General features: G+C 42.2%; 1 pseudogene; it reads left to right on the forward strand.

Moving 5' to 3' along the window:
* Positions 1–382: 382 nt before the first annotated feature.
* On the forward strand, positions 383–1,640 carry LOC122896910 (annotated as a pseudogene).
* The last annotated feature ends 10,351 nt before the right edge of the window (positions 1,641–11,991 follow it).

Raw genomic sequence — 11,991 nt, forward strand, 5'->3', positions numbered from 1 at the left:
TGGGACCACTATGGGATAAACAAATAGAACTCCATAGAAATCAAACTTAAAAGGGACCATCCTGCAGAAAAGTGTACATTTTCATTCTAACCTATTCCTTCTTCACATAGACAATTTATTTAGTTGTCTTACGATATTTTTATTGGAATCTTTCTAGGACTGATATCACAAGATGGAACAGGTGATAACCCAAATGGAGGGATTTGAGAAATGTCACTAAAGGCCTTCCTACAAAAAAATAATCCCACAGCTTTTCCAACACATCACCTAAGATCTACCATTAATAACACATTGCTTTTGAGATACCTTCGTTAGATTACTCCTTTCTGCCCGTGGACGCCGCTGAGTAAGCTTCGTTAAAGTCTCCCCTCCCGCTGCTGTCATGTCTAAGTCAGAGTCTCCCAAAGAGCCTGAACAGCTGCAGAAGTTCTTCATCGGAGGTCTGAGCTTTGAAACAACCGATGAGAGTCTGAGGAGCCATTTTGAGCAATGGGGAACACTTACGGACTGTGTGGTCATGAGAGATCCGAACACCAAGCGCTCCAGAGGCTTTGGGTTTATCACATATGCCACTGTGGAGGAGGTGGATGCAGCCATGAATGCGAGGCCACACAAGGTGGATGGAAGAGTTGTGGAACCAAAGAGGGCTGTCTCAAGAGAAGATTCTCAAAGACCTGGTGCCCGCTTAACTGTGAAAAAGATTTTTGTTGGTGGCATTAAAGAAGACACTGAAGAACATCATCTAAGAGATTATTTCGAACAGTATGGGAAAATCGAAGTGATTGAGATCATGACTGACTGAGGCAGTGGCAAAAAGAGGGGTTTTGCTTTTGTAACATTTGATGACCATGATTCTGTAGACAAGATTGCCATTCAAAAATACCACACTGTGAATGGCCACAACTGTGAAGTAAGGAAAGCGCTCTCTGAGCAAGAGATGGCTAGTGCTTCATCCAGCCAAAGAGGTCGAAGTGGTTCTGGAAACTTTGGTGGTGGTCGTGGAGGTGGTTTTGGTGGTGGTCGTGGAGGTGGTTTTGGTGGGAATGACAACTTTGGTCGCAGAGGAAACTTCAGTGGTTAGGTGGCTTTGGTGGCAGTCCAGGTGGTGGTGGATATGGTGGCAGTGGGGATGGCTAGAACGGATTTGGTAATGATGGAAGCAACTTTGGAGGTGGCGGAAGCTATAATGATTTTGGCAATTACAACAATCAATCCTCAAATTTTGGACCCATAAAAGGAGGCAATTTTGGAGGCAGAAGCTCTGGCCCTTATGGTGGTGGAGGCCAATACTTTGAGGCCATGCTTCGGTCAGTCATGATCTCAATCACTTCGATTTTCCCATACTGTTCGAAATAATCTCTTAGATGATGTTCTTCAGTGTCTTCTTTAATGCCACCAACAAAAATCTTTTTCACAGTTAAGCGGGCACCAGGTCTTTGAGAATCTTCTCTTGAGACAGCCCTCTTTGGTTCCACAACTCTTCCATCCACCAATACTGGAAGTATTGGAGGCCAATACTTCCAACCACGAAACCAAGGTGGCTATGGTGGTTCCAGCAGCAGTAGCAGCTACGGCAGTGGCAGAAAGTTTTAATTACCACCAGGAAACAAAGCTTAGCAGGAGAGGAGAGCCAGAGAAGTGACAGGGAAGCTACAGGTTACAACAGATTTGTGAACTCAGCCAAGCACAGTGGTGGCAGGGCCTAGCTGCTACAAAGAAGACATGTTTTAGACAATACTCATGTGTATGGGCAAAAAAACTCGAGGACTGTATTTGTGACTAGTTGTATAACAGGTTATTTTAGTTTCTGTTCTGTGGAAAGTGTAAAGCATTCCAACAAAGGGTTTTAATGTAGGTTTTTTTTTTTTTTTGCACCCATGCTGTTGATTGCTAAATGTAATAGTATGATCATGACGCTGAATAAATGTGTCTTAAAAAAAAAAAAAACAACACATTGCTTTCGAAAATACAAAGTTTTGGGGGGGAATTATAAAGCACTGAGCTCTTTTTAGCTGTTTATAACTTAATACGAATTAGTTCATTATATACATGAGATGGAGCTGGAATAGGAATTTTGAGAGGGGAGACAAAGGGAAATATAAATTAGGAACATGACAGGAAGACCTAGGTGAGGCCACAACGTTTCCCCATCCGTATCTCCTAAGCATCCCCCAATCCAGTGTAGACAATTGTTTTCTACTGAAATATAAGGACAGTGGTGGGAGTGTTAAAGAAGATTGCCAAAAGAATGAGAGATGGCAGAGCAAAAAAGACAAATATCACCAGAGGCTCCAGTTGAAAAAGCCATTTGCAAACTTAGTTTTACTTTGAGGAAATCATTACTTTACGATCTAATATTCATATACACTTAAATAGGAATAAATCATGTTTTGAGACCAAGATTTTGTGACAAAAAAGATCAGACTGCATTACCGGAGACTCTCACTTTGTCTAAAGCCAAAGTATCTGAATCCAATATCTGTGAAATACTTCCACAGACATTTCTTTTCCTGGTAATGGATTTTTCCTTTTACTTCTGCTGATCGATGGGAATTTGTTTATTAACCAAGACTGAAAGTGATACAGTTCATTGAGGTAAGTAAGCTGTCAAAATGGTGGGAAGAAGCATTGGAACTAAATGTCATCTACTGGGTTAGCAAAGAGTGACAAATGTCACTTGCATTTCACTGACATGTTTACTCTTTGCCTTCTCTCCTTATGTTCACTAGGTTATAAGGATCCTTCTGAAACTGTTCCCAGAGAACAGAAGAAGCCAAGTCAGCCACGTAGGGTGATTTGAGAGCAAGTTAGTCATCCTACGCCAGTTGGATATTGTATAGGAATAGCATGATCAGGGGCTAGTGCAGAACAGTGTAGGCCTAAGAGGTCTAGGTTATTCATCACAGCAGAGGAAGTTAGTGCATCCAACTTCACCCCCAAGTACTTGCCATCCCTGTACCCACCAGGGCCAATGGCTTTTTAGCAGGAGTGGGGTTGTGCTTTCGCCTTATTCAGGGCAGACCAGAAGTGGCAGGGACTGAAGGCCGCTGGGAGCTACCCTCAACCCTCAACTATCCACCTCAACTTAAATAAAGCTTGATTTATCCATCAACCCTATCCATCCATGAATTGGGGTTGATGGATAAATATATCAGCTTCCCCATCTCTGTTCAACATCATCTCTCTGAGATCCTCAGAAGAATCAAGCGCCTTTTGCTCACAGTAATAAGCTGCTTGTGAATGCGTTCTATATTGGCTTCCTTCCCTTTTCTCTTTCATCTTCCCACTCCCCCACCAGAGCTTCCTGGAATCACCTCCCAAATTAGCTACTCCCATTCAAATCCCTGTCTCAGTGCTTGTTAATGGGGAAATCCCCACCTGAGGCACAGGCAAGAAAAGGAAGAGAAAGTTGAAAAAGACATGGAGCACATCAGGGGTAGAAACTGGACTTCAGGATGTAGAAAACAGGTGGTGATTTACATAACTTACTCCCTCTCAGGAATTTCAATGAAGCATTGTGAGAACAGTAGTAAGAGACATTTACTCTAAGTTCAGAAATGATCCTGCTTAGAGATAATTTTAGGCATCAACATTCTTCACGAGAGCACAATAGTTATTTGGAAGTCTTGCTTGCTTGTGGTAGTTGCTGAGACTTTTTTTTTCTTTTCTTTTTGAGACATTCTTGATTACTGTGCATAAGAGAGAGAGAGAGGAAGAGTGAGAGAGAGAGGCTTCTACATGAATAAATTGAAATTTGGGGTCAGGGAGTGGGGAGATCTTCCATTGAAGATGAAAAGGAGACAGTCACATGGGTGCACAGGAGAGAGAGGAAGAGGGTAAGGAGATGGGAGAGTTCCTTGCACTCTTATGATGACCTTTCCCTGTAAACTCTTCAACCTTGAAAACGTTGTATTCAAACAAAATGCTCTAGATGAGTGGGTTCCTTGTGGGAAGTGGTGAAGGGACCATGCATGTAGGGACATTTGGGATGGATCAGAGATGGTATAGCTGAACATCACACCCTGGACACAGAAGGGCAACTCTGGGCATAAACAGAAATCACCAGGAGAATTTAGGACTATCCAGGCAGTGACATTGACTGGGGTCTGTATCCCTTTTTCTCTGGTCTCCTAGGTGTCAGGGGGCCACAGCTGGCATCTTGGGGATGAGTTGAGCAGCAGAAAAGGGAACCGAGGAGGTGATAGGAGTTCCTCAAAACTTTTCAAAAAGCCTTCAAAATTTTCCTTTTGAGTCAGTTAAGCCTTGTTCCTTCCTGGAACAGGTAATTGGTTTAAATGGTTTTTGGAATTTCTTCTGGTTTGATTTATGACTCTGTGAAAGGAACCTGAAATTGTGCAGTTGTTGGTTACTTGAAAGTTTTTATTGAAAAATTCTAAAGAAAGAGGTTTTAGCCAACACGGTGTTCTGTTTTTAGCATTTCATCCAGCAACTGTCTAACTCTATTTTATCTTCTGTATAATTGTTAAATATTCATTTTCTGCCTGTATCTGAAATTCGTGAGTCATACTCTTTTCTTCTGCATTTTCCATGATTGATCCTTATTTTCAGCCTGAAGAGTCTTTTTCTTTCTTGTTTTTAATTTCCCAAGAGGCTTTTTAGAACTCAAGTTATATCCGCCCCCAACATCCCAACAATTTCCGTGGGTCCTCTAAGACCCTGGTTATAGGACTCCACGGTTGTTCCTGGCGGGCACAGCCGTCCTGTCCTCGTCACTGCAGCTCCGTCTCCCCGCGCTGTCAATCAGCAGCTGCCCACCACGCCTTCCGCAATGAGGCTCCTCCTTCCGACGCAGCCTCCGAGGAGGCGGGTCCGTAGAGTCTGACGCTGCGTCACAGCGCCTAGCGCCTGCGCACTCACCCCGGTTCACTTCCTGACGCAGACGTGTGTCACCGCCCATCGTCCATGTCACGGCAGGAAGCAGAGGAAGGATGAGTTGAGGATAGTGAAGACGGTTTGAGAGAGGTCGCTTTCACGTAACTTTGGTTACAGTATGTTGATGCAGTTGTTCGATTTAATTATTCGTCATTATTTATTGTTTCAGTTACTATTATTCATATCTTACTGGGCCTGATTTATAAATTAAACTCTATAGTATGTATGGTTGGGACAGAGCATAGTCATATATAGGGTTGGATGCTCTCCATGGTTTCAGGCACCGCTCGGGGGTCTTGGCGCTTATGCGCCCCGAGTAAGGAGGGAGGGACTACTGTATTGTTTCTGTTCGATTTGATTCCGGACTCCGAAAAAAAGCATTTCTGTTCAGAAATGTGGACGTTTCCTGATGCTGTCTTATCGCTGGTTTTCGCCTGACATAGAGTAGGGAAAGCCCTAAATCCTAAGTCCCTCGTGGGAACCCCCGTGCCCTTCACCTTCCCCATGGCTGGAGAGCAGGTTTTTCTCATAGCACCCTCCGTCCATGCCCTCTCTTAGTCCTGGTTGCAGGCTGCCTCAGAGCTTGAGCTGGGATGTATAGGAGAAAAAAAAAAAGAGAGAAAAGCCAGAGAATTGCTTCCAGGTGTCCCTTAAACCCTGGGTTCCTTACCCAGTCCCCTTGCTCTTTATCCACTGTAGTAGGTGGACTAATGCCCACTCACCACCCCCCCAACCCCAGATGTCCATGTTCAAAGACCTGGAACCTGTAAATATGTTACCTCACATGGCAAAAAGGATTTTGCAAACCTGATTAAGTGAATGACCTTTTGATGGGGGAGATTATCCTGGATTATCTGGGTGGCTCTAATGTGATCACCAGGGCCCCTGTAAGAGGGAGGCAGGAGAGTCAGCCAGAGGAGATGTGATGACAAGAAGCAAAAGTCAGAGAGACGCGAGGAAGGGACTGGAAGCCAAGGAATTCGGGAAGCATCTAGAAACTGGAAAGGGAAGGAAATAGATTCTCCTCTAGAGTTTCCCGAAGGAACACAGCTTTGCAGACCCATTTTAGGTTTCTGACCTCTGGGACTATACGGTAATGTATTTGTTTTGTTTTAAACCACTAAATTTGTGGTAATTTGTTTCAGCAGCAAAGCAAACTAATACATCCACTTTGTAGAGCCTCTGGTAGTTGCTTTATATATCATGTCTAGGGTTTTTTGTTGTAATCAAGGGGAGATATGGTGTGGAATGTCCTCATTGCATCTTGAATGGAACCAGAGTCCATTTTTTTAAATTTTCAAAATGTTATGACTTTGGACAGTAGTAAGTAACTTCCATGTCCTGTGGACCCCACCTAGTAATCTTTGAAAACGCCCCTACTTTCTGATTTAACATGATGTCCTGTCCCTTTCCTGTTTCAGACCTCAAACAGCCATTTCTCTGAGGAAAATGTTGAAATTAGTGAAAAGAATATACATTAAAATGTATTTTTGAATTCTTTAAAAATCATCATTGAAGCCCAGCATTGTCCTGGTTCTCTTCTCCTTTTAACCACACAGCAATGTGGGGCTTCACCATCCACATAGTTGACCTACCTGCTTGGAGACATCTCCATCCCTCCCTCCCTCTACTTAGGTACCAGCTGAGGAAGTTCTGGGGTTTTCCCCTCAACAGCCATCCCTACCCCAGGTGCATGCATACTCTGTGAGGCTCAATGAAAGCTCAGCTGGGCAGAAGTACCCAGGTTCCCAGCATCCCTCTGACCCAGCACAACAATTAGCCCACAGAAAGGACTAAATGCATAGGTCTCTAATCAAAGTTAGCAGTTCACAGCCAGCAGTTCAAAAATACACAGGTGTTGCCGAGTGAAGCTTGAGGATGAATGCATTTAAGTAAACAAAGAGGCTTAAATGAGCAGACCCCAGTCAACAATCATGGTAAACACACAGCTCCTACAACACATCTCTCTGGTTGCAGACCCTGCCTGGCGATTTGTTATCAAGTCTACGTAGTGGGAGATGCAAGCAATAATGGGACCTGGTTTAGCATTGGCAGGCAGCCTTTTTCATATTCTGTGGTGTGGGGTGCGGAATTTGGCTTGAGGAAAGACTGTTCTTGTTTGGGAAGACAGTTTGAGGGGCCTTTTGGTTATGCAAATCAAAGAACTAGAGGTGGGTCTCGGGAGAGAGGTTAAGAAAATGGGGAACTAGATTACGCCTTAGCAGTCCATCTCATTAAGGAAAGGCATGTGTCCATGAAAATCAATTTTTTTTTTTTTTTTTTTGGTCTGGAAGAATTTTTTGTAAAACGTGAGTCCTTAGCTGAAACTAGGGATGAGGCGAGATGGGAAAAGATATTATGTTCCTCTTCTTCTTCTTCTTCTTTTTTTTTTTTTTTAAGATTTTGTTTATTTACTTGAGGGAGCACATGAGTGACGGGGGAAGAATAGAGGGAGAGGGAGAAGCAGATCCCCGCTGAGCAGGGAGTCCAATGCAGGGCTCAATCCCAGGACCCCAGGATCACGACCCAAGCCACCCAGGTGCCCCAGATGTTATGTTCTGACAGGGTAGAAGTATGAAGGCAGTTCAGAGCGACAGGCAGGACATACACACATTCCCTGGGAATATTCAGAAATATTCTGGACATATCTGGACCTCTAGTAATGGAGAAGTGCTAAATTTTCCAGCCCTGGCATGCTCTGTGTATAAAGGCAGAGGAAGAATATGGTGATGGAGGAATAATGGCAGCATCTAGCTCAGTGCTGTCAAACAGAAATATAATGTGAGTTACATATGTATTTCTTACATTTTCTCTTAGTCCCATTAAAAAAAGTAAAAAGAAACAGGTGAAATAAAATTTAGTACTCTATTTTATTTAACTCAGTGTATCCAAATGATTATTTCACCATTTCATGAACATAAAATATTACTAATAAAGCATTTTACATTTTTCTTATATTAAATCTTTGAAATCTAGTCTATGTTTTACATTTAAAGCACATCTCCACCCAGAGTAGCCCCATTTAAAGTGCTTAATAGCCTTATGTGGTTATTGGCATGATAATGGACAGTACAGTTCTAATTCTTTATACTCTGTGATTACTAAAGTAATTTCAAAGCCTTTAGAACAAAAAACAGAACTTGCTGTAGGAGCCTGCTTTTCTCAGCGGCTACATTTCCTTTGCCATGAAAAACAAAACCACAAATCTATTATGGCAAACACAGTTTCTTTATTTCAGAAGACTGTCTTTACAAAAGGCTCATGAACTGCTTATGGTCATGGGTGACTTCTGAGTGGGTGGACAGAATTAAGCTCATGATTGATGTAATCATGAGTGAATAGAAAAATACAAATATTACAGCCACATAAGTATAATGGTTACTTAGGTGATAAGTCTCTGCAGGAGCTAGCTTAAAAAGGCACCTCCTACTTAATTCATTTTCAGGAATCTTCTGAGAAAATGCCATGTTGTAAGGAAGGAGGTATTAATTTACTGGAATGAAAGGAAAAAGTGGTTTTTTGTTGATTAGATGGCTGTGTGACGCACCACCCTCTCTGTCTGCTGTTTATATAACCCAGGCACCCCAGCCACACCAACCCGGAGTTTGCCATGGCCAAAGCAACAGTGACAAAACTCATACACCTTGTGTAATCCGAAACCCATGTAATTCAGGTGAATATTCTAATGGGAATATTATTTCTGTTTAATAGCTACCGTGGCTGTGCCATGTGAAAATAGGATCCACTCAATATGAAATTCACTTGGTCATGCAGCTTTGGAATTAGGAGATTCTTGAATTAAAATCCTGGGTGAATTATTCACATTTCACACATAAAGTTGGTCTTCATTAATCTTTTCACACTGCAACATTACAAATCTACTTAATACAAATTGGCCGAAAATGAGCACACACTTAGAGTCCCAAGGCTCTTCTTCTATCCTCCAGCACTCTGTTGGAACTCCAGTTTCTGGGATTCCTTACAGATGGTCTTGGGAGTCTCAAAGGGTATCTCGTGAAGATTCTAAAAACTAATTCCATTGGCTACCCTGTGGCACCCATGTTATTTATTTATTTATAAGTAATTTCTATGCCCAACATGTGGCTCGAACTCATGACCCTGAGATCAAGAGTTGCATGCTCTACTGACTGAGCCGGCCAGGCACCCCACGTGGCCCCCATGTTTATCTCCTTCCCTTCTCCAGACCTTTGTAGGAAAGTCTCTGTACAATGCTAATGTCCAAGATGGCAACTGGTTCTCTATTAGAGCTGAGGCCATGGCTGATGTTTGTCCTGAAGCTGCACAAGTTCCATACTGAGGGCACTGATGTCTGCTTGGAAGGCATAGTGTCCCTTTGCTCTAAGAGCCATGGGCAGTGGGTTGTGTTGACCATGAATGGAACTGCCACAGTCAGCACCTGGTGGTTCAGTTCTTTTGGGTTTTGCTGGCTTTTTCGCTTCAGGCCCCTGGTTCTGGGGCTGTATCATCAATCCAGACAATCTGAAGACCTCTTTTTTTGATCTTGTCTACTTTTTTGGTGCTCAAATTATTGTTTATGATGCCCTTCCCTTAGAATGAATGTCTTTGAAAAGTGTGTTTCCATAAATGCTCAAGGATTTTCTGTTCCACTCTCCAAGCCCCTAAGTTAACCTGATTTCTGTGGTGAACAAAATCTAGATTCAAGCTGAGTTCCCTGCTGTACTTAAGGAGAGTATTCTAATTTTTTTTCTTTATTTTGTCTACCTTCATATAGTGGTAAGTCACCCAATGAGTAGCATCCATTTCAATTTTACTTTATTTTTTAAAGATTTTATTGATTTATTTGATAGCAGGAGAGAAAGAGAAAGCACAAGTTGGGGGAGTGGCAGTGGGAGAGGGAGAAGCAGGCTCCCTACTGAGCAGTGAGCCCTATGTGATGCCGAGTTCAATCCCAGGACCCTGAGATCATGACCTGAGCTGAAGGCAGATGCTTAACTGACTGAGGCACCCAGGCGCCCCTCAATATTAATTTGATAATCAGCTCCTAGAAGAAGGTCTGGCACAAAATAGGTATTCAATGGGTATTTGTTGAGTTTTAGAGAGTTTTTATTTGCAAGGAAAATTTCATTTTGAGAACAAGGTTGAGTCTTTTGGTATTTCTGGTATCCTAATAAGGGTCAAATTTCAACCTTTGTTCCTTTTGACATTTGTATCTGATGTCTAAACAGAAAGAAAACACAAGCCAACATGGAATAGTTAAGAGTCAGACAAACCTAAAGCATCAAGTGATTAGACAAGTTAGTTAACCTTTCGAATTCTCTTTCCTTATTGTGTAAAGGAAAAAATATCTAGGAGTGGAATTATGTGAGGATTAAATGAAGCAACACATCTTTAACATTATACCTGTCATGTAATATTTGCCAACAGATGGTAGCTATTAAAAAATACTATTGATATTTTTAGAGAAGGCAAAAGAATCCTAAGTGTGTGAACATCATTTGAGTTTGTCACTGTTCTCTGAAACCACAAAACTTCAAATTTTATGTAAAGGCGGTAAAAATGTTCCCCAAATTCAGTACCCTTTATTTATACACACACGCACCCACATACTTGGATAGGAATACTATTGCAGCAAAATAGCTTGTAGCTCATTGTATAGAGGGGATGGTGTTTTCTTTGAGTCATTGATATTTCTGCTTATGTTGTTTTTACCTGTCTTCTTGAGGACAAAGTCTTTTTAGTTTTCTTGATCTCTATACCATGTCGATGGATACAATGCCAGGAACTTCATATATGTCAGGGCGATGTTTACAACAAGGAACTCCCATCTCTGACATACTGTTTTACCTACTAATTGTAGATGAGGAACAAACAGAAGTCCCTGCAAACTTATTGTTCAGGAGAAACAATAGTTTGGGAGTTGTGCTATATAAAAAAAAACAAACTGCTCAGCAATAAAGTTTTTGTTATTTTTTTTAAAGATAGTTACACTAATATTTGAGTGTCAAAAAGCTACATTTTTTGAAGATTTTTTTTTAAAGATTCTTTTTTATTCATTTGACAGACAGAGATCACAAGCAGGCAGAGAAGCAGGCAGAGAGAGAGGAGCAAGCAGGCTCCCTGCTGAGCAGAGAGACAGATGCGGGGCTTGATCCCAGACCTTGGGGTCATGACCTGAGCGGAAGACAGAGGCTTTAACCCACTGAACCACCCAGGCGCCCCTTTTTGAAGATTTTATTTATTTACTTTTAAAGATTTATTTATTTTAGGGGGTTGAGGGACAGAGCACAAGGGAGAGACCATCTCAAGCCGACTCCCAGCTGAACAAGGAGCTCGATGCTGGGCTTGATCCCACGACCCTGAGATCACGACCTGAGCTGAAACCAAGAGTTGGATGCCCAACCAACTGAGCCACCCAGGCACTCCACTTAAGATTTTTTTTTTAAGGTTTTATTTATTTATTTGACAGAGAGGGAGACGGAGGAACAGTGAGAAAGAGATTGAGAGAGAGAGAGAGAGAACACAAGCAGTGGGGAGCAGCAGGCAGAGGGAGAGGGAGAAGGAGACTTCCTGCTGAGAAAGGAGACCCACGCGGGGCTCAGTCCCAGGACCCTGAGATCATGACGTGAGCCGAAGGCAGATGCTTAACTGACTGAGACACCAGGTGTCCTCCCTCATTTAAGATTTTACTTTTAAGTAATCACTGTACCCAACGTGGGGCTCGCGCTCACAACTCTGACATCAAGTCACATACTCCACCAACTGAGCCAGCCAGGCGCCTCCAAAAAGCTACATTTTTAAGTGCATTCTATATAGAGTGAATATAACCCAAAAAACTCAAGTTATAGTTGTACCAGATTGACGTGACGGTTCAATAAATTTTCCAGATTGTCAGTCTCTCAAATACTTGACTAAGTGTACAACCCAGTACCTACTCTTGACTTCCCTTAGATGCAAAGCTATTTTGAAGGTTGAGAAATATTTTTTGGACCAAACCCAGTGTGAATAAATTTCTTTTTATTCTCCAGACAGATATTACAATTGAAGAATATGTAGAAATAGCATAGAATAGAAAGCGCAAAGTAACAGGCTAGAAATAAACCCGAATAATGGTGTTTC

The sequence above is a fragment of the Neovison vison genome, chromosome X (genome assembly GCF_020171115.1).
Source record: "Neovison vison isolate M4711 chromosome X, ASM_NN_V1, whole genome shotgun sequence".
Lineage (NCBI taxonomy): Eukaryota > Metazoa > Chordata > Mammalia > Carnivora > Mustelidae > Neogale > Neogale vison.